This window comes from Rousettus aegyptiacus, unplaced genomic scaffold (assembly GCF_014176215.1).
Source record: "Rousettus aegyptiacus isolate mRouAeg1 unplaced genomic scaffold, mRouAeg1.p scaffold_m13_p_1, whole genome shotgun sequence".
Taxonomy (NCBI): Eukaryota; Metazoa; Chordata; class Mammalia; order Chiroptera; family Pteropodidae; genus Rousettus; species Rousettus aegyptiacus.
The window spans coordinates 72,378,861-72,397,741 of NW_023416284.1; the positions used below are offsets into that span (position 1 = coordinate 72,378,861).

The 18,881-nt window shown below is 37.0% G+C and overlaps 1 protein-coding gene across 10 annotated transcripts in view; it reads left to right on the forward strand.

The window, feature by feature from the left end:
* The window catches only part of ATXN1 (ataxin 1), a 364,038-nt gene that overhangs the window by 43,395 nt on the left and 301,762 nt on the right, over positions 1-18,881 (forward strand). The window contains exon 3 of one of the 10 annotated variants that reach the window (XM_036236908.1): positions 17,229-17,419. The exons of 8 other annotated variants lie outside the window; for them this stretch is intronic. The gene's annotated coding sequence lies outside the window, so the exon portion shown is untranslated. Of the gene's footprint in view, positions 1-5,683; positions 9,294-17,228; positions 17,420-18,881 lie in introns of those variants that run through there. One more of the 10 variants, XM_036236927.1, reaches the window with a different exon arrangement.

The following is an 18,881-nucleotide window of genomic DNA, read 5'->3' on the forward strand; positions in this document are numbered from 1 at the left end:
AATGAATAGATTGTGAATCTCATTATCCTAGCATGTATGCATAAATGTATGTATAAATGGCTCACTGCCTTTACCTGGTGATGTTTATCAATGATCAGATGTCATTGGCAGGATGTTAACTGTGGAAGGGCATTCTATTGCAGGTGGTTGCATAGAGAAAGAGAGAGAGGGAAGAAGAGAGGGATGGAGGGAGGGAGGGAGGGAGAGAGAGAAAGAGAGAGAGAGAGAGAGAGAGAGAGAGAGAGAGAGAGAGAGAGAGAGAGAGAAGTAAATGAATAAATGAATGGCTGTGTTAAGGTTCATACCTTCACTTAATTCTCCTCTCCTTGCTTTCAATTTTATTAACAGAGATGAGTGAAGAACAGGACAATTTCCAAATAAAACTGCCTTCCCTTCTTTTTAGGTTTAATGTGGTAGCTGGATTACTTTGAAATACAGTTGTATATCTCTGATTTTCTACTTCTTAAGTTCAGTTCACTTGTGTCTTCCTGTTTGGCTTATACCTTCCCCTTCTGACTCAGTCTTCTCTATTTCTCTTCTCACTCTGCCAGACCACTGTTCTTCCTCTGCCTTTGGCTTTTCTCACTTACTGTCTCCCTTGCATGGCTTTTTCACTGAAGCATGTCTCTCTTCACTGTTTCTTTACAAAGAATATGGCTAAGTCAATTTGCTCACATGGTATCCCCTAGCAGATGTTCCAGATGGAAAGCATTTCTTTCGTTTAACTATTAATTCATTTTTATTCAGGAAGAATTTATGTACAGTAAGTGCATAATCTTAAACATATAGTTCAATGAGTTAATAAATGGGTATGTCTGTGTAGTCAGCAGCCTCATCAAGATATAGGATACTTCCATCACCCAAAAGAGAATGTTTCTCATTCTTGTCAGTTTCCATTTCCCCTATGTTCAACCACTGCTTTGATTTCTTTCACAACAGATGAGTTTTATCTGTTCTTGAACTTCATAAACCTGGAATCATTCAGTGTGTACTTTTTTGTATCTGCCTTTTTTGTTCAACATATTTTTCAGATTCACCCACATTGTTGCATGTATCAATACTTAATAATTTTTTAAACACTGACCGATATTCTACTCTGTATATACACATGCATTCACAAAGACACACACACACATATCTAGTTTATCTATCCACTTGTTCTTGGACATTTAGGTTGTTTCCATGTTTTGACTGTTATGAAGCATCCATAAACACTCCTGTGCAAGTCTGTTTGTGGACATATATTTTCATTTCTCTTTGGAGTGGAATTACTAGGACATATGGTAGGTGTGTTAATTTTATAAGAAATGGCCTGTTTTCTAAAGTGGTTGTAATATTTTACACTTCTTTCACGAGTGTATGACAGTTCCAGTCACTCTACATCCTCACCAACATTTGGTGTTCTCATTCTTTTTTAATTTTAGCTATGCTAGTGGTTAAATGAAGTAGTATCACATGGTTTAAATTGCATTTCCTGATGAGTAATGATGTTGAGCATCTTTTTTTATGTGCTTACTGGCCATTTGTATATCTTTTTTTGTGTAATGTCTGTTCAAGGCCTTTGATCATTTAAAAAATTGGATGCCTTTCTTCGATGTGTGAGAGTTCTTTATATATTCTGAATATAAGTTCGTCGTTAGTTATATGTATTTCAAAATTTTCCTCAGTGTTCTGGCTTAACTTTTCACTTTTGTAACTGTGTTTTTGGATACGCAGTTTTAAATTTAAGTGAAGTCAAATTTGTCATTTTTTAAGACAAATTTTTTTTGTTTTTATAAAAATTTTGTCTACCCTCTGGTTATTTTGATATTCTTCTATGTTTTCTTCCAGAAGCATTTTAGTTTAGCCTTAACATTTAAGTCTATGACTCATGTCAAATTAATTTTAATATATGGTATGAGGTAGGGGTTAAGGTTAAATTTTTTTCATATTTTTAAATGTATATAACAATTATTGAAAAGACTTTTTCATCATCAAATGACCCTAGTGTCTGTCAGAAACAATTGACTGTTTATGTTCTGTTTCAAAACTGTCTATTCCATTTCATTGATCTGCATGCTATACTCATGTCAATACCATAAAATTAAAAATAACTTTATGATAAGTCAGGTAGCATGAGTTAGAGGTAACTTTGTTATTCTTTATCAAGATTGTTTTGGGTATTCTAGCTTCTTTAGAGTTCCATATAAATTATAGAATTGGCTTGTAATGAAAAAAAAAACTTAGAATTTTGTTGGGATTGCGTTGAGTTGAGAGATAATTTAGGGAAAATTAACATATTAACAATTTTTGAAACTTTCAGTCCAAAAACATAGCCTATCTCTTTGTTATGTTATGTATTAATTTCTCTCAATATTAATTCCCTGTTTTGGTACAGAGGCATTGCATGTCTTTTGTAAAATTTAACTGTTTTATGTTTCTTGATACTATAATAAATTTAATTTTTTTAAATAAGGAAATACAATTGATTTTTGTACATTGACCATGTATCTTATGGACTTATTGTCAAGATTAGATAACCATGCCTTGCTCTTTATATTAAGGGGAAATAATTTACTTTTTCACCATTAAGTATGATATTAACTGTAAGCTTTTTAACTCATATTGAGTTGTGGAAGTTTCCTTTTATTGTTAACTTTTTGAGAGATGTTTATTTTATTTTATTTTATTTTTTTATCAGCAATAGGACATTGAATTTTATGTGGTTCTTTTCTGCCTTTAATATGATGTTATGTAGTTTTTCTTCTCTATCTGGTAAATGAATTTTATTTTAAATGTTAAAACAACCTTGAGTTCCTGGGACGAGAACAACTTATCATTATGTGTTATTCTTTTCAGTTAGTGCTGGGGTTTTGGCTAATATTTTGTTTAGTATTTTTGCAACTGTGTTCTTTAAGAATATTTGTCTATGTTTCTTTACTTGTATAGTATTTACGAGATTTTGATGTTGGTATTTTACTGTTCTCGTAAATTGTGTGGTGGAATGTTTCTGTCTACATTATTTTCTGAAAGAATTTTTGTAAGATTTTATTTATTTTTAAAATAGTTGGTGAAATTGAATAGCGAAACTATTTGGGCCTGGAGTTTTCTTTGTGCAAAGTTCTAAAAATTATTCAGTTAAAAATATCGCCATACAGTAAAATGTCCTTTTGTGTGTGTGTGTGTGTGTGTGTGTGTGTGTGTGTGTGTTTCTAATTATATGAGTTTTAACACATGTGTGGAATCACCTAACTACCACTGCAGTCAGGAGAAAGAACAGTTTTAAGCACCAGTGTGCCCAGGATTTTGATAATCAATTCAATTTCTTAACAGATTGTTGACTATTCAGTTTTTTTGTGTGTTTATTCTTGGTTATGTTTTTAGTAAGTTATATTTTCTTGAAATACAGAAATCGTTCATTTCATCTAAGTTGTCAAATTTATTGGCATAAAGTTGTTTATAATATTTTCTTATGTTTAGTGTTGATAGGATCTGGAGTGATATTCCCTTTTTCATTTCTAATGTTGGTTATTTTGTTTCCTCATCTTGTTTTTGTAATTAGTCTTGCTAGGAGTTTTATGAATTTTATTAATCTTTTCAAAGAATGAACGGTTTGCTTGTTTCTGTTTCATTGATTTCTTCTCTTTATTATTTCCTTCTTTGTTCGTCCTTGGGGTTTAATTTGCTCTCCTTTTTCTAGATCACTGATTTGAAATGTTTCTTTTCTCTTATTAGGATTGTAATATCTTCTTAATGAATATGCCCTTTAATTTTATTATGAAATGGATCTTTAACTCTGGTAATTCTCCTTATTTACAGTCTACTGATAGGGATCTGGCCACAACAGCTGTAGGCTGTTCAATCGGCCAAGGACTCAAGGTGAATCCTCATGTTTTAGCTGCACAGCACAAATTTTGATATACAATACTTTTATTGTTACTAACTCAGTGTTTTGTGATTTCCATTTCATTTTCTCCAGGGTTATTCACTAGTAAGTATTTTAATTCCCAGAAATATGGGGAATTTTTAAGCTTCCCTTTTTTTTCTTGTTTGCTAACTACGTTTTTTGATTTCTGATTTATTGATAGTTATTACTTTAAATATTTTGAGTCCATTTTGTTAGATGCACATATGTTCTTTCTTTTTCCAGTATATAATATCCCTCACGGTCATTTCTAATGCTTTTTACCATACATTTTGTTTGTCTGACATTAAAAGTGTGAGCCTGGATTTTGTCTTTATTTTTGTTCATATGTTATTTTTTTTAATCCCTATTTTCAACTGTGTTATTATACTTCCATTTTAAATGGGTTACTGTTTTTTTTTTCCCCTACATGCTATGTGTAGTTTAACTGCAATACTAGTTTGTTAATTTGATTAGCGACTTCACACCCAATTATACTTATTATAATTATTTTTATTAAGACTTTTTAGCCTTGTTTAATGTTTTCTACTGCCGTTTCTTTTTGCCGCTTTTTTTTTTTACGACCACCTTTTCCCCTTCCTTAGGATAGATTGAATTTTCTTTTGCTGATTTTAAAAGAATACATTTTATTTTATTCTTATAGTACTTACCTTTTTATCTTAGCGTCAACTTAGTTTTCTCTAAGACTTACCAATAACTTCATTGTTCCTGAAGTCACTCCCTACCTCATAACCACTGGGTCTCTCCTGTCTCAGTCTTTTATTTTCCCCAATTTTCCCCTTCCTGAAACTTAACCTTCTTTTTTCCTTCAAGAATTTACTTGAATACTTATATTGGTTAATGAGGCATAACTCTGAGATGCATCACCTTCCAGCCTGTGCAATCTCCCCATCTTGTTTGGAACCGGAAGCGACTTGTACTTTTAGAATGTTCTTTCTTCTGGCAAAGTGAGGGATAGAATGATTGGTGGTGGGGGGAGGTGGGCTGGTTTTGGAGACTGAGATACCATCTAGGGGGTCTATTGCAACAAACATTTCAGGAGAGTTTAGGAGGGTCCAAGATAGGTGGGTTAGTGGCAGTCAGAGTGGAAGGAATGGTAGAGTAACCAGTAGGTCTTGGTATGTTTATACTTGAGGAGTGTGAGAGGAAAATAAGTTGATGGTGCTTCTTTTTATTCCTGCAGTCCCTTCCAAATTCCAGTTACATGATTTCTTATCAGTGTTCTGTTGGCAGTGTTAAATGAGGTAAAACATGGAAACTACACGGCCTATAACCTGGTTAGAAGTGATAATCTTAAAAAGCTGAATGCTAACTACTACATTGCTGTCCCAGGTGACTGTACAAATGCCCACAGGTAAATTAAGAGGTTGGTTTGTGTGAGTGTGTTTGGGGGCAAGGGGAAATGTTAATGATTTTATTCCTTGTTATTTTAAATGTGAATTGCCAATGGGACAGATCAAAATCAAAATCTTAGATATATGTCTAGAGCTGATAGGAGATAGGGATTTGAGAGTAGTTAGTAAAACTATAGGAAGTCTTCTAGCAGGAGGTGATAGAGTGAGAAAGAGATCTTTGAAAAAACATTTATAGGATGGATCTGGAGGAAGAAGATCCATCAGAGAGAATTAGGAAGCCTGGATTCTTACCCCAGTTTTGACAAGAACTGGCTTACTAAAATTTTGAAAAGCACTTAATCCTTTCAGGGCTTCTTTCTTTTGATCTCTCTCTCTCCCTCCCTCCTTTCCTTCTTTCCTCTATCCCTCCCTTGCTCTCCTTCCCTCTCCCTCTCTCATCCCCTCCCTCTCCTCTTTCCCTTTCCTTCTTCCCTCCTTCTCTCTCTTAGTGCCTCTTTCCATTCTTCATTAATTCAACAAATATGTCTTGAATACCTCTTATATGTCAAATTCTGCTCTATGTTTTGAGGTTAAAGCGTCAGATAAGATATGGTCTTTGGCTTCTGGTGCTTGGAATGGACAACACATTCAACTATTATTCTGTATTAAGTAAGCTTTTTGATACCTGTGTGTTACAGAACCACAGAAAAGAGGCATCTAAATCAGATTGACGGGGGTAGGTGGGGGAAAGGGAGTCAGAGAAGATTTTCAGAATGTGTCCTTCAGACTAATCTTTAGACTTAGGAGTGGTTTAGACAAGGATGTGCCAAGTCATCTAGAGAGCATGTGCAAAGAAAGGCCAAAAAAAAGGGCATAATGGTATATGAGTGGGTTGAAAAGGCAACAGGCAGATCAGTAGGACCCAAGTGAGACAGGCCTGACAGCACTGGAGAGGTTCGAAGACTAGATTAGGAGCGGCCTGTGCGCCAAACCTGGAAATTTGAGTTGTATCTATAATGGGATGTGGATCCTTTGAAGGACTTTAAGCTGAAGGGTGAAAACTCAGGCATGTGTTTTAGTAATCTCATTTTCAAGTGTTCTGCATTGGGCAGGATGAGGGGCTGGGTGGTGGATGGGGGCAGGCAGAGAGGAAAGGTATAGAAATTCAGGCATCAGGGGAGTGTTACTCAACAACCATAGAGTACCTAACCCTGTGCTAATCACCGGTCTGTGTGCTGGGGATCCTGTGTGGATCAGGGTAGACTGGCCCTTTGTTTTCAGGAGCTTGTGATGGTCGTGAAAGTGACAGAATGGAAAGAGTGGGCAGACTAGAGAGATGCTAATGAGGCAGGATCTAGAGGACGTGATGACTAATTAGACATTGGAAGTGAATGAGAGGGAGGAGTTCTGGTTTAGGTAACTGAGTAGACATGACAGCACTAAGTTGGGGGACCAACAGAAGAACTGAGTGGGGACTCCAGCAGAGGTCTGACATACACTTGGATAAACAGGGCTAAACCTCAGGAGGGGCCTATGCCACCTGCCTGTTTACTAAATGAAATAATTGAACTAGACATTTAAGTTACTTGATTTTATTCTGTTCCATGAATCAGTTTCAGTCTCTGCCTTTTACAGTTGCCTCACTCAGGTCCAGACTTCCTTAGGTATCTTCCCAGAACATAATATGGGGCCAGGCAAAACAGTAGAGTTAATAATTGCTTTAGGTAGATCTAGAATCCAGAGACATGAATTTAATTACTCACCAGCTGGTCCCTACTTTCCCTCGATCCCTCTAGCCCCAGCATGAGCTCACTACCTTGATTTTGGCTCACTATGTAAATTGCTGTGGTCAGTTGTGTCATGTACATATCACATAGACTCATGAGTGCTTCAGCTTGTCAAGATTTTAGGATTATTATTTTTTTTCTATGCATTTCACAGATGAGAGAAGAGGCCTAGGGAGGTTATGGGGCTTCCAGAGTACCAGTAGGGCTAAGATTACACCTCTCCATTCACTTCTGCACTGCCTCCCCCTCCCCCTTACTTAGCTCATACTAGAGTACTTAGAGAGCAAGGCAGAAATGTTCTTAGGTATATATTTGTGCAGAGTTTGGAAATGACTAAGCCTGTGTGTGTAACTTCGAGACTTCATGTAAAGATTATCAGAAAGAATTGAATTACTTTTGCTCTGACGTAGGGAGACAGTATCCACCGGTGTCACGCTTGGATTCAAGCAGCTCTCTCTGCCTGCACGCCCTGGTTTGGGACATCCTTAGAAGGCTCACCCTAAGGAGTCATTTTACCCCAGGTGTAGAATCACATTGCACTGCAAGTTCAAAGAAAAAATAAAAAGTGCAGAAACTACCGAACCGAGTGTGGGAAGCACTTCTTGTTGGTAAGAGTTTCAAGTGCTAGAGAAGAGATGTGTTGAAAGGACATTTGCTTTCATCAAGTTAGAGCATCTGTTTTTTATTCTTTAAAAAGAAGCAACACCTCACATTATAGCAGTCCCTAGGCAAGTAAGCACTTGAGATTTTGATCTGTACAGATTCTTAGGGGGAGTGCCTCACAGGAGCTTTTATTATTGATTTGTAGCACTTGACTGATTCTGTAGACTGACAGCCAGTTTTTGTGGGGAAGGGGAGAAAGAGGCTAAGGGAGTTAAGGAACTGCTCTGTGAAAGAGCAAAAAAGCCATCTTTCTCAAACCTGAGTAGAAGGGGAAACTGTGTTTAGCAGATACTAGAGACCAAATTAGATAGGAAATGAAAACTAAACTCCATGTTTTTTATTGTGAACTCTAAAACTTTCGTACGAACAATGTGGGCTCCTTCTCAGTTCTGTCCCCCCCTTATATAGATTTAATTATTTTTTAATTGTGGTAAAATATACATAGCATAAAATTGCCATTTTAACCATTTTTAATGTGTGATTCAGTAACTTTAAGTAGATTCACAATGTTATATGTCACCACTATCCTATAGTTGCAATTTCTATTTTAGGCACAAATTTCCCAAATTAAGCAAATTGGGAGAAGTAGCACCCTAAGGCCCAGCATCACCACTGTTAGAATTAAGATGTTAGTCTCTATGTCTTATTCATATAAGTTTGTTCAAACCTAGTTGCAATACTGTACAATGAGGTTATAAAGAGAATTTTAGAGTTGGAAGAGTTAAGTGATAGTTCACTTCCCCACTATTCCCTACTCCCGCCCTTTAAATGAAGAAACAAATGGCTGGAAGGGTCAATGACTTGCTCAGTTGGACAGTGGCCGAGCTGTGTTCAGAGTCTAGGTGCTCCATCCTCTGAGCCCCATGCACTTGACTGTCTTTAGTTTCAAAATGTATTATAAAAAATTCACCAGTGGTTTATTTTTAGGATAGTCTTTCTTTTTTTTCTTTCTTTATGTGGTTTCTGTGTCTGCATTTTTTTAATGGTGTCTTCAAACAGGAATTTGTTTTAAATAAGAAAATCACAACATTTGTGCTAGTCCTGGCACTTATAGTTCATGGCCTAGACACTGGCCTTCACTCCTGTCTTGCCTCTGTTCAGATATTACTATAGTCAGGATGTTGCTGCCTTTTTTTTTTTTTTTTCCATTTGTTTTGCTGATTGCAGTGAAACCAAAGTTTAAAGGTGATTAGTCATTTTCCCAAGTTGGGGTTTTAGCTAGTTTCTTTTCCTTCTTAAGATCTGTTTTTCACTTACAAATTAGGTGAAAACTCAGGGAAGGAGAGCCTTGCAGCTAACAGCAGAATGCCTGCAGAACCACTTTATACTCTCAGGGCTGATCTGCCTGTTAGGTCGCCTTTCAATCCTTTCCAGCTTCTAAATTCTTGTCAGTGAGCAGTTTTCACCTTCTACCCACATTGGAGTCTGTGGGAGACGGTTAGGAAGCTGTAGGATGAGGGAGCTGGGGTTTTTTGTTTGGGTCGGCCATGGCAACTGCAGCAGTAAAAGGAACAGGACTAGTTTTGTGCCGCTCTGTAAATGGCCAGGATTCAGCTGGTATCTCGGATTTTTTGCTCGGCAGGCACCAGACAATCTGATCTCCTGGTAAGGTTAAACTTGGCCCTCTTCTCCTGCCCTCCTTTGATCACATTGTCAGCCAGGAATGGACGTGGGGAGGCCTTCAAGAACACAGCAGGATGTACATCCAGCAGAAACATAACCATAAAGGCAGAACAGGAGTATTTTTTCATCTGTACCCCAGATACAGAGATGTAACATTCCAAGTCTTTGCCAGCACTCATTCTTAAGGGGTTGAGCACCTTGTTCCCAAGAGCCTGTGTAAATTACCAGCTTGACTAACAGGGGGGAACCGCCTTAAGGAAAGTCAAGGAAAGACCCTGGAGTTTGTATAATTAGGGAAGCTGAGATGCGTGAACTGCCTGCCACTTGTATTTCAAAAAAATGTATTTAAAGAGGAGAGTGAGAATACAGAGTAAGCCTCCATTACTTAATAATAATTTATTTTTTGACTCTGAATAGCTTTTCTTTTCATTCAGCAGATCATTTTAGGTGTCATTCAGTTTATTTTAAGTACCATGTTTTATCCTGAGCAGATTGAGAATTTTATTTTTTAAATTGTACTGTGTTGCTGCCTACTGGGCATTTTACTTTTTTTTTTTTTTTTTAAATGTTGATGAGCAAAATCTATGTGGTCAAATACTGAATTCTGAATGTTTTTCGTCTAAGGGGCAAATGGTGATTCTTATTCAAAATCATGCGAGGCTGACATTTCGCTTGGGGAAGTCTAAGGAAGTTGGTGAGGTCTTATGTTAATAAAAACAAGTGCCTCTTTTCTTTTTCTTCTTATCACCTTTCAGTATCTGCCCTGCTGGCTCACACAGTGTGGTCTGGCTTAGCTTTCCCTGAAAGTCACATTATGCTTTAGAACTCTCTTTACTATGACCCACAAACAGTTTTTAGACTTCTTTTTAAGGAGCCAAAGGTAAAATAAACAAATGGCAGCCGCATCTCCATGTTTCTGACTTCAGCCCTCCCGGAAGCCGGCTTGGAATCTGCCTCTGAATTCTGTTACACACATTGTTCTCCTCCTTTCTAATCCTCACCTACTCCTAACTAAGTGTCCCGTTCCCCTTTCATTTTTATTTTTGTCATGTTAGTAGTAACTGACAGGGAAATAGTTACTCAATTTGTAAAACGTTGGGTGGTAAGGTCACAGAATCTGAGATTAGCTTGTAACTTGTAACAGTTTCAGACAGATTTTGCTTGCTTATTTCTGAGCTGTTTTGTTGGTCTTTTAAATGCAGTTTAATAGTGAGTAATAGAGAAGTTTCTTACTGCTGTGGAGCTACCGAAACCTTGAATACAACATAACAGCAAATACTGATGAATTTTTAACAGGCATATAATATTTCTTGTCTAGTTATGAACTGAACATTGCCTAACAGAAAACCAAAATGGGACTTTTTTTTTTGAAGTAAAGATCAGATATTAATGTCTAGACAGGCTTTGTGTTGCAGAAAGTTAATTAAAAAATTTTTTCTGGTTATATTTTCTTGACATATTTGAGCTTTTCTACCTTTAAAAAAATTAGCTTCATTGAAAAAAGCAGGGAGTATTAAGCAGCATATTTTACTTTATTGAATTGAAAGGACAATCATAGAATCAGAATTTTTGAGCTGACAGGGCTTAAATCTAACCTAATGTTTTGATTTTACAGGTGAGCAATCTGAGGCCTAGTGAAACGACATGACCAACCCTTAATGCACAGCCTGTTTGTATAAGGGCTGAAGCTGGAAACACCTGCTCTCCAGAGACTCCTGGTTTTGTGTTTTTGTCTTCATGGGGCACAGCTTTTTAGCTTCAGTTACAATCCTCTTTTATTATTAAGATTACTTTTTAAATGGTTGGTCTTGAAAATTTATCATTTCAACTCAATTGTTCTCATATTTCAAGAAGGCCAAAAAACTTCCTAAGCTAAACATCATTACCGTATACCATGGAAAGTATGTATACATCTGCCGAACAGTTTTTAAAGATCAATGCAAGAGTGCCATAGCTATGTAGGTGTTTTAATCCTCTTTAGGAAAAGGTTTATTTGGGTAACAAGCCCAATGTTGTGTTAAGTATAGACTAAGAACAATGAAGCATCACCTCCTAGGTGCTGGGAGTCAGAGTGGGAGAGAGAAGGAGTGGCTAGTCTTTAGGCAGCTCAAACAAATTTTTGTTCTAGCTTTCTCACATGTTAATACAGTGAAGTCCTTCAGTGACAGCCACTCATGTGATGTGTTTAGACTTGAAGGTCCTAGGCTCTGCTCAAATAAATAATGATCACAGTCAATTTGCGATACAGGAGGTGAAAAGTTAATCACTGAGAGGTTGAACTCTTGGCCACTTTTTTTCCCCCTTGTCACTCACCTCTGTTGCGTTATTTTTTTGCTGTGGCTTGGGAAAGGTTGGTTGGAATAGGCAAATTCTCTCTTCTGGTGCTTCTAGCAATGGGAAAGCCTTGTGGGTGAGCTGTGTCTGCAGAGTGGCAGTACAGACCCAGGAAGGGACCTCGTTCTGTTCCTTGGGCCAAGCTTTCCAGAACCTGATGGGTCTCTTTCCACCAGTGGAGAAGGCGTATGGCTGTTTATGGATGAGAACAGTACCGATTGGCTATCTGGATTTGCTTATTTATTTCTACTTAGGTGCTCTGAAGAGACTTATTTTATGTTGCTCAGTCCATGTTTGGGCTTGTTAGAAGTATTTTAAAAATTCAGCAGAAATAAAAGTTCAGTTGCTTTGGGAAGGCAGTATGGTCATTTAGCTAGAGAGAGCAGCATCACAGGAGTAACTTGAACACATTTGAGGATTATGCCCAGTGAGAGTTTTGTCTCTTTTATGATATATTTGGAGAATGTGTGATTGTGTGTATGTGGGGCGGGGGGGGGGGGAGGGAAAGGGGTAGGGAGTGTGCGCAACTGTAGGGAAAAAAAACCCAGAAAAAAGAATTTTAAAAAAGGAAAAAATTAGGCTTAACTTTCCAGAGTCTGTGCGCACAAAAGAAGTGGTTTAAAATCTAGAAAAGCTAATAAAAACAACTTTTAGTTCAAAAAGAGAATGGAAGAAGTGCTCTTAAAGAGATGAATAAACAGCCCTTTTCTAAACAACATCTCAATAACTGGATTTGAAGGCATAGAGAGCTCGAGAAGGGCCTTAGGGAAGTCCAAGGGGGAAAACGTCAACAAATGTTTAAAAAAGTGGAGATTTTAAGTTTGGTAACAACAGACTAACCTGTACTGAGAATTAGTTTGTCCTTAATACTTGATAACATACTAATGATATGCTGAAGAATTTTCCCGATTTATAGTCTGAAGCAAAATTACCTAATGTATGTGCTGTTATTGAAATCCACTTAAAAGAAAATGCACGGGTAGGTATGTTAGTCCGGAGTCTCCCTGTTCCCTGCCTTGCTGGGCTGTTTCCATTTTAATACGGCAGGGTTGGTGGCACTCCAGTGCAGTGTCTCAGAGGAGTAAATGCACCTTGCCAGAATTTCCTTAAAACTCTTACCAATGGAAATATCCTGTCCATATAGCAAGGATGTTTAAGAGAGAAAAGAGTTGAGAAATAATTGCATTAAAAAGTCCCTAGTCTTTTTTTTTTTTCTCTTAGCTTTTAGGGTCAGAACTACCTTTCTCTTAAAAATGAGAAGAGAAAACTCTTTTCCACTATTCCTTTTAGAGAGGTTTCAAAACTCTCTTGGTCCATCTAAGCCTATGGCTTTATGAAAGCTGGACCTTTGACCAATAGGTCAGAAAGTAAATTTATTTCTTTGCTTGAAAAATTCCTCCACAAAAAACATACAAAATCATAATTCTTTAGAGTTCCTTAATGATTATTCACTTTGTCCTTACTTCAAAGTTCTCTAGTAAATATTTCAGTATTTAATTTTGTTTACTCCTGGAATTAACTAATTCCAGATAGTATATTTACTCAGAACATTTAAAGACATCAAACACTGACATTGTTAGGGGAATAAAAAAAAAAAACCCTCAACATTTTCAGGCAGAAATTATTATAAAATATGGTATAAAGTTTCCTAAATAGAGTACAGTATAGTGAACATAATTTAACTTTTTTCTTGGAGATTAATAGTCATTTCTCTAAAGTTATTACACTGATATAGAAGAGTCATGATGCCCTAGAAGCTCATAATTCTTCTTGATGCCATGGCTTCTGTCTTATCCACTTTTCTTATTGTCATGTCTTATTGCTACTCTCATTTGCCTATATCTGATCTATTGTAAATGTAAGGGAAACTGGATAGCCAAGCTTATAAAATTACTAGGCTGTATTGTACATTTTAATTCTAACCTCTTGCTCTCCCCACCTGCTCAGTTTGGCCCAAGGCAGTCATAGCCAGGTTCTGGGTGGTGGGAGCTGAGAGATTTGAGGAGGACCGTGCAAGGTTAAATAAGACATTAATATAAAAGTCAGGGCTGTCAGTACGCATTACATTGAAAAAGTTTAGTAACATTCTAAATGGACATTGGATAAAATAATAAAAATACATATGGTCACTTTTCTGCTTGGACCATTCATGATTCAAGATGAAGCTTGATAAGACATTTTATAGAAATTCATTATTTACTACACCTCTTAGGTATAGACTGGGAGCTTCAGAAGCAAGCTCAGGCCCAGACTGGGCTCAGGGCTCTGCTCTTACTCCACATGGCTGGTGTGTTGGGGTACTTAGATGGAGATACCTTGGAGATCTGTGATTTAGAGAAATCCCGGGAAGCAGAGGAGAGATGGTCATCTGAATAGTACAGGTTTGCTAGCTCTGTCACTTCTGCTTCTAGGCAGCTTCTTTTAACGGAGGGAGGAGGAACTGTGGATTTTTTATGCATGCACCAAAATACTTGACTCATGAGATAGGTAAAAATACGGAGTGATAAATTATACCTCGTGTTTTTTTTTTTTTTTTTTAATGTGAACATATTTCCCCCAAAGTAGAAGCAGTGATTTATAATAGATTCTTTCCAGATGGGTTCTAAGTCTGACCTTTGGAACTCAGAATATATTTCTTATACAAACAGTGTGTCTTATAGCTGGGTCCTGAGAAAGTCCACAAGTGCCATAATGTCCCTAGGACTTTGCAATCAGTCTCCACAGAGCCTTGGTGCCCGAGAGCCCCTTCAGCTGGTAGTACATGATTATGAGGAATGGCCAATGCGATTTATAGGATAATACTGAAAAATGTGAGTAGAAACAGGTCATTATTTAACTGATAAAATGAGTGGGACTAGAAAAGGGCCTGATGGGAAGTGAAATCACTGACCGAAGTGGTTCCAGAGGGCCCAGCTAAGAGCTAAGAAAAGGGGGGAAGTAAAAGGTAAAGAGAATTACACTCCACTTGAGGAAGGATGTTCTAACATCACATCTGCTTAAAAATAGAACAAGCTGACTGACAAAATAATGAAACCTCTGTCACCCAAGATGTTCAAGCAGAGGTGGGAGGACCCCCTTCTCAGGAGTTCTCCAGGGGAAGCCATATACTGAAGAGAAGGTTATAATAGACGACCACTTATTTTTCTCCTAACATTGAAATGTGGCACTTAAGACACACATTTGTTCCCCGTTTTTCATTGGAGAAGGTAATATAACAGCATTGAAATAATTTTCAGAAAGGCAAGTAGTGATACTTTTACAACCCTAATACAGTGTAACTTTTTTCTTTTACATATTATGTTCCTTATTAGCATACACATAATTTCTTTAAAACAGGGGACAAAGCTTAACTAACAAACAAAATGTTATTTTCCACTCTAAGGAACATAATATTCACTATTATTTATCTGTTTTTACACTTCTAAGTACTAATAATAAGATATTTAATGGTATATTTGCTATTCCTTGTTCAAATGTTTAAATCCATTAGCAACCAAAATCATACTTGAAATATGTAGGGCTCTTGTGTAGTTTAAATTTTTCATTGTTTCAAGATTTCGACTTTACTATTTCTGCACATTAGTGGTCCCTGAGGATTACGCAGAGCCAAATTCTTTGGCTTTTATAATTATTGTGCTGGATTCCCAATTTTTCCTACCCCAGGATGGGCTGTATTTTATGATAAACTTTAATAAAGGGTGATTGGGGGTGGGACGGTGAGGAGAAGCTTCCAGTTACCAGAGAACCTGAGACTTAGTCTCTCTACTTTTCCTAGGTCACCAATTTTCAAAGAATTTGAGTATAATTAAATACACTTCATAATAAACTAGGCTGAACATAATTTAATCTTTCCCTGAAGGTACTTCAGAGTCTTGGAGAGCTTTGGGGTCATGTTGAACATCAATTACTTTCTCACGGTGGGTGTGCAGAAGGAGGTAGTTAATAGAGTTCGTTTGATCGAGTCCTGAATGACCGGAGATTTGTTCTATTATTATAGCAGTCCAGTGTCAAGACTGGATCTGATGCTTAATGTTAAATTTTCAGGCAGTAGAGAATATAATAAAGATGACCTCTTTGGTTTTGAGAGGCTAAAAGTCAATGGTAATTATTCACATGGATGTGGTAATATTCTGTACTTTTTAGTTTCCAAAGTGCTGTCACATACCTTGTCTTCTATTACTTGTTTCTTATGACAGTCTTGGGGAAGAAGCAAGGCAGCTGGTATTCCATTTTTGCAGATAAGGAAAATGAAGCTCAGAAAGTTTAAGTATCTTCGATCGGGTCATATACCCGAGGCCCCTTGCCTCCAAATTTAATGTTCTTTTTAGCATTCCAAAAGATACTAAGCATTTGCACATGGTAATGTTTTTTACTGCAAACTGTATTTCCTTTGTGTACTAACTCATTTAATCTTCACAACAACCCTATGAGTTGGTAGGTATCGGTTTTCTTGGTCCCATTATGACTACCATGTTTAGAGATGAGGACACAGAGGCACAGAGAGGTTAGGGCATGCAGCTCGAGAGTGGCAGAGCTGAAATTTGGACCTAGGAGCTTTGGCTGCAAAGCCTAGGCTCTACCATTATGTCACATGCTGCTCAGTGTACAGATAACACTGATGTTAAGTAAATCAAGAGATGTGTTTGTAGCTGTTTTGCTGTTTATAAAGGTCTCTGTATGTGTATCAGGTCTGGGATCATTTTGACTGAGGTTTCAAACCTAGACCTGCCAAATTGAGATCTTAGGCACCTCACTTAGCCATTGAGTCTCAGTTTTCTCATTTCTAAAGCAAAAATAGGGAACATCTCATGTCTTTGTAAGAATGAAATGAGATATATGTAAAGCACTTTACACAGTGATTACTCCATAGCCTCTATTTTTAAAGTGGTTGTTGCTATTATTATAATTATTCTGCGTTCACAATGGCCAAAACCATATTAAAAGTTTTTCAAGGATAAGCTATTCGTATTTACTTCCTGTTGTGCAAATTTGTGTGTATTAATTGGATCTAATTGACTTTCTTGAGTTTTTAAATAGGAAAATTTTATAATTACGTTTGTTAGCACTATTCCACCTACTGGTATTTGATTTATAAGATTATTTTATCAGAGAGCTAGCCAGCTGTCTGAGAACCCAAAGACATTAACCAAATTATTTGTCATATAGTTTGTGGCTGTGATACAGCTGGTAAGGTAGAAGTTTAAATTTAAAAGCAGAGAGAAAAATGTTGATTTTAGTGGTTGCAAACAGGTCAATTATCTAAAATAGATTGAGCTCACTAGAAAATACAGTGGCCACTTAACTAAGGTACCTACATAATAGATGTGATGATGGTTACTGCTTGCGTAATAGGTGCTTTACATTTTTAACGTACCTCACCTTTTTTATTAATACAAAAAAAATCCCTCTTTTAACATTCTTTTAATTTTTAAATAGGTGTTCATTTTCGACTTACAGATGATAATACCGTGTATGTATTTTTGAACTTTGCATATTTATTCTTCATTCTTCCTAGGAGTTTCTATTTATTCTTTAGGTAAATTTTATGGAGTACTCACTTGGTGCCATGTATTTATTCCCTAGGTGTAGGGAATATAATGGAGAACAAGGCACTGAAGGTCCCTACCCTTAGGCAGCTTTGCCACTATACCTAATGCTGACAGTGATGAAAGGAGCAAATGATGATTTGGGACCTGGTTCCAAAGGAATATTTCCGTGACACCTACAATGAAATTTCGGCCCCAAATTGTCCTCATTACTACAGAATACGCGAGGTATCACATCATTTCATCACTCACTTAAATGTAATGAAAGACACGAGTAGTGTTTGCAAGCGCTAAAACAAATTGTCGTTGACTTTTCCTATTGTCTTCCTTCTTATCGCTCCGTTTTCCTTTGTCTTGCTTTCAGTTTTCAGAGCTTAGTTGTTATTTCCTAGTTCTTCCCTAAAGTGTAATCTGGTGAGCTAAAGGCAGGAGGCCTGCACCAGCATGATTTACAAAGGAGACTGCATGGGAAAGAATGAGCCACGCCATGCTGTCCTGTCTCACTTTAGGCAGCACACACAAAATTTGTATTGAGTTGAATACGTCTGGGCAAGTCACTCTCCCTCTTTGTATCTCCATTTTCTTATTACAAGTATCAAAAGTTGAATGATTTTCTAAGGCCCTTGCCAATGCAACAATTCTGTGATTCATATGTCCCTGAAAAGTTGAGTGTACTCTTTCTCAGTAATTGCAAATATATTTTCCAATGAGCTTGGAAATCTTTTTCCAATTATCTTCTCTCCTGTTTTATAACTTATCATTGATGTATTGTGTCTTCTAACACTGCTGCTGCTCTAAGCCCATCAAGAGGTTAATTACCTGTGAAGAAAGTGGGACTGCTAGAGAGCTGTAAAACATTCAGGATATCTCTGGAGTTAATATCTTTGGTAATGTGAATAAATAAATGTTCTTCATGTATCTAGTTTCTCAGTGGAGGCATAACAGTACTGAGCTATATAGACTGGAGAAAGTCATGTTGCTGATAGGGATGAGCACTGAAGATCATGGTCAAACTCAATCAGGGTCATCCTCTTCCTCCTAAAGTTTATCAAATCAGAGCACAAATAATACTTTAAAAAAATAACTGGATTCCTCCATGTTCCCTAAGGAATCCTGAATAGTCCCTTTGTTAGTTAATTTGTTTGTTTGTTTCATCTCCCTCTCCTGTAGTGGAAAAAAAGTTCAAATAAGGAGACAATGAGGAATTTATCAAAAAAACTTTTTAACTGCTAATAAAATTCATCTTCTTTTCCGTCTGGAATAGAACAACACCAGGTAGTAAACTTGTTTTCTTGTCACTTAACGCAGGCTCAATGCTCACAGTCCTGTAGCACTGCCTGATTCACAAATCTGTCCCAAAGAGTAAATATTGTCTCGATTTGCTCTAAAATGTGCCAGAAAGGAAATTCCTGATACATAAGGAAAGGTAGTGTGTTTAAACACACACACACACACACACACACACTCTCTCTCTCTCTCTCTCTCTCTCTCTCTCTCTCTCTCTCTCTCTCTCTCCATTCCTATCACCAAGCATATCTATTTTCATGTTTGTTTGCAGTTAAGCACCTAGAAAAATGAGAGTCATCTAACCAGCTTTTCGTGGTTGCCAGAGATCTTATTAATGGGAATCTCAAAATATTAAATTTGATTTTTTGAAGTAGTTTAGTGGTAGTTTTAGAATGGCATTGCT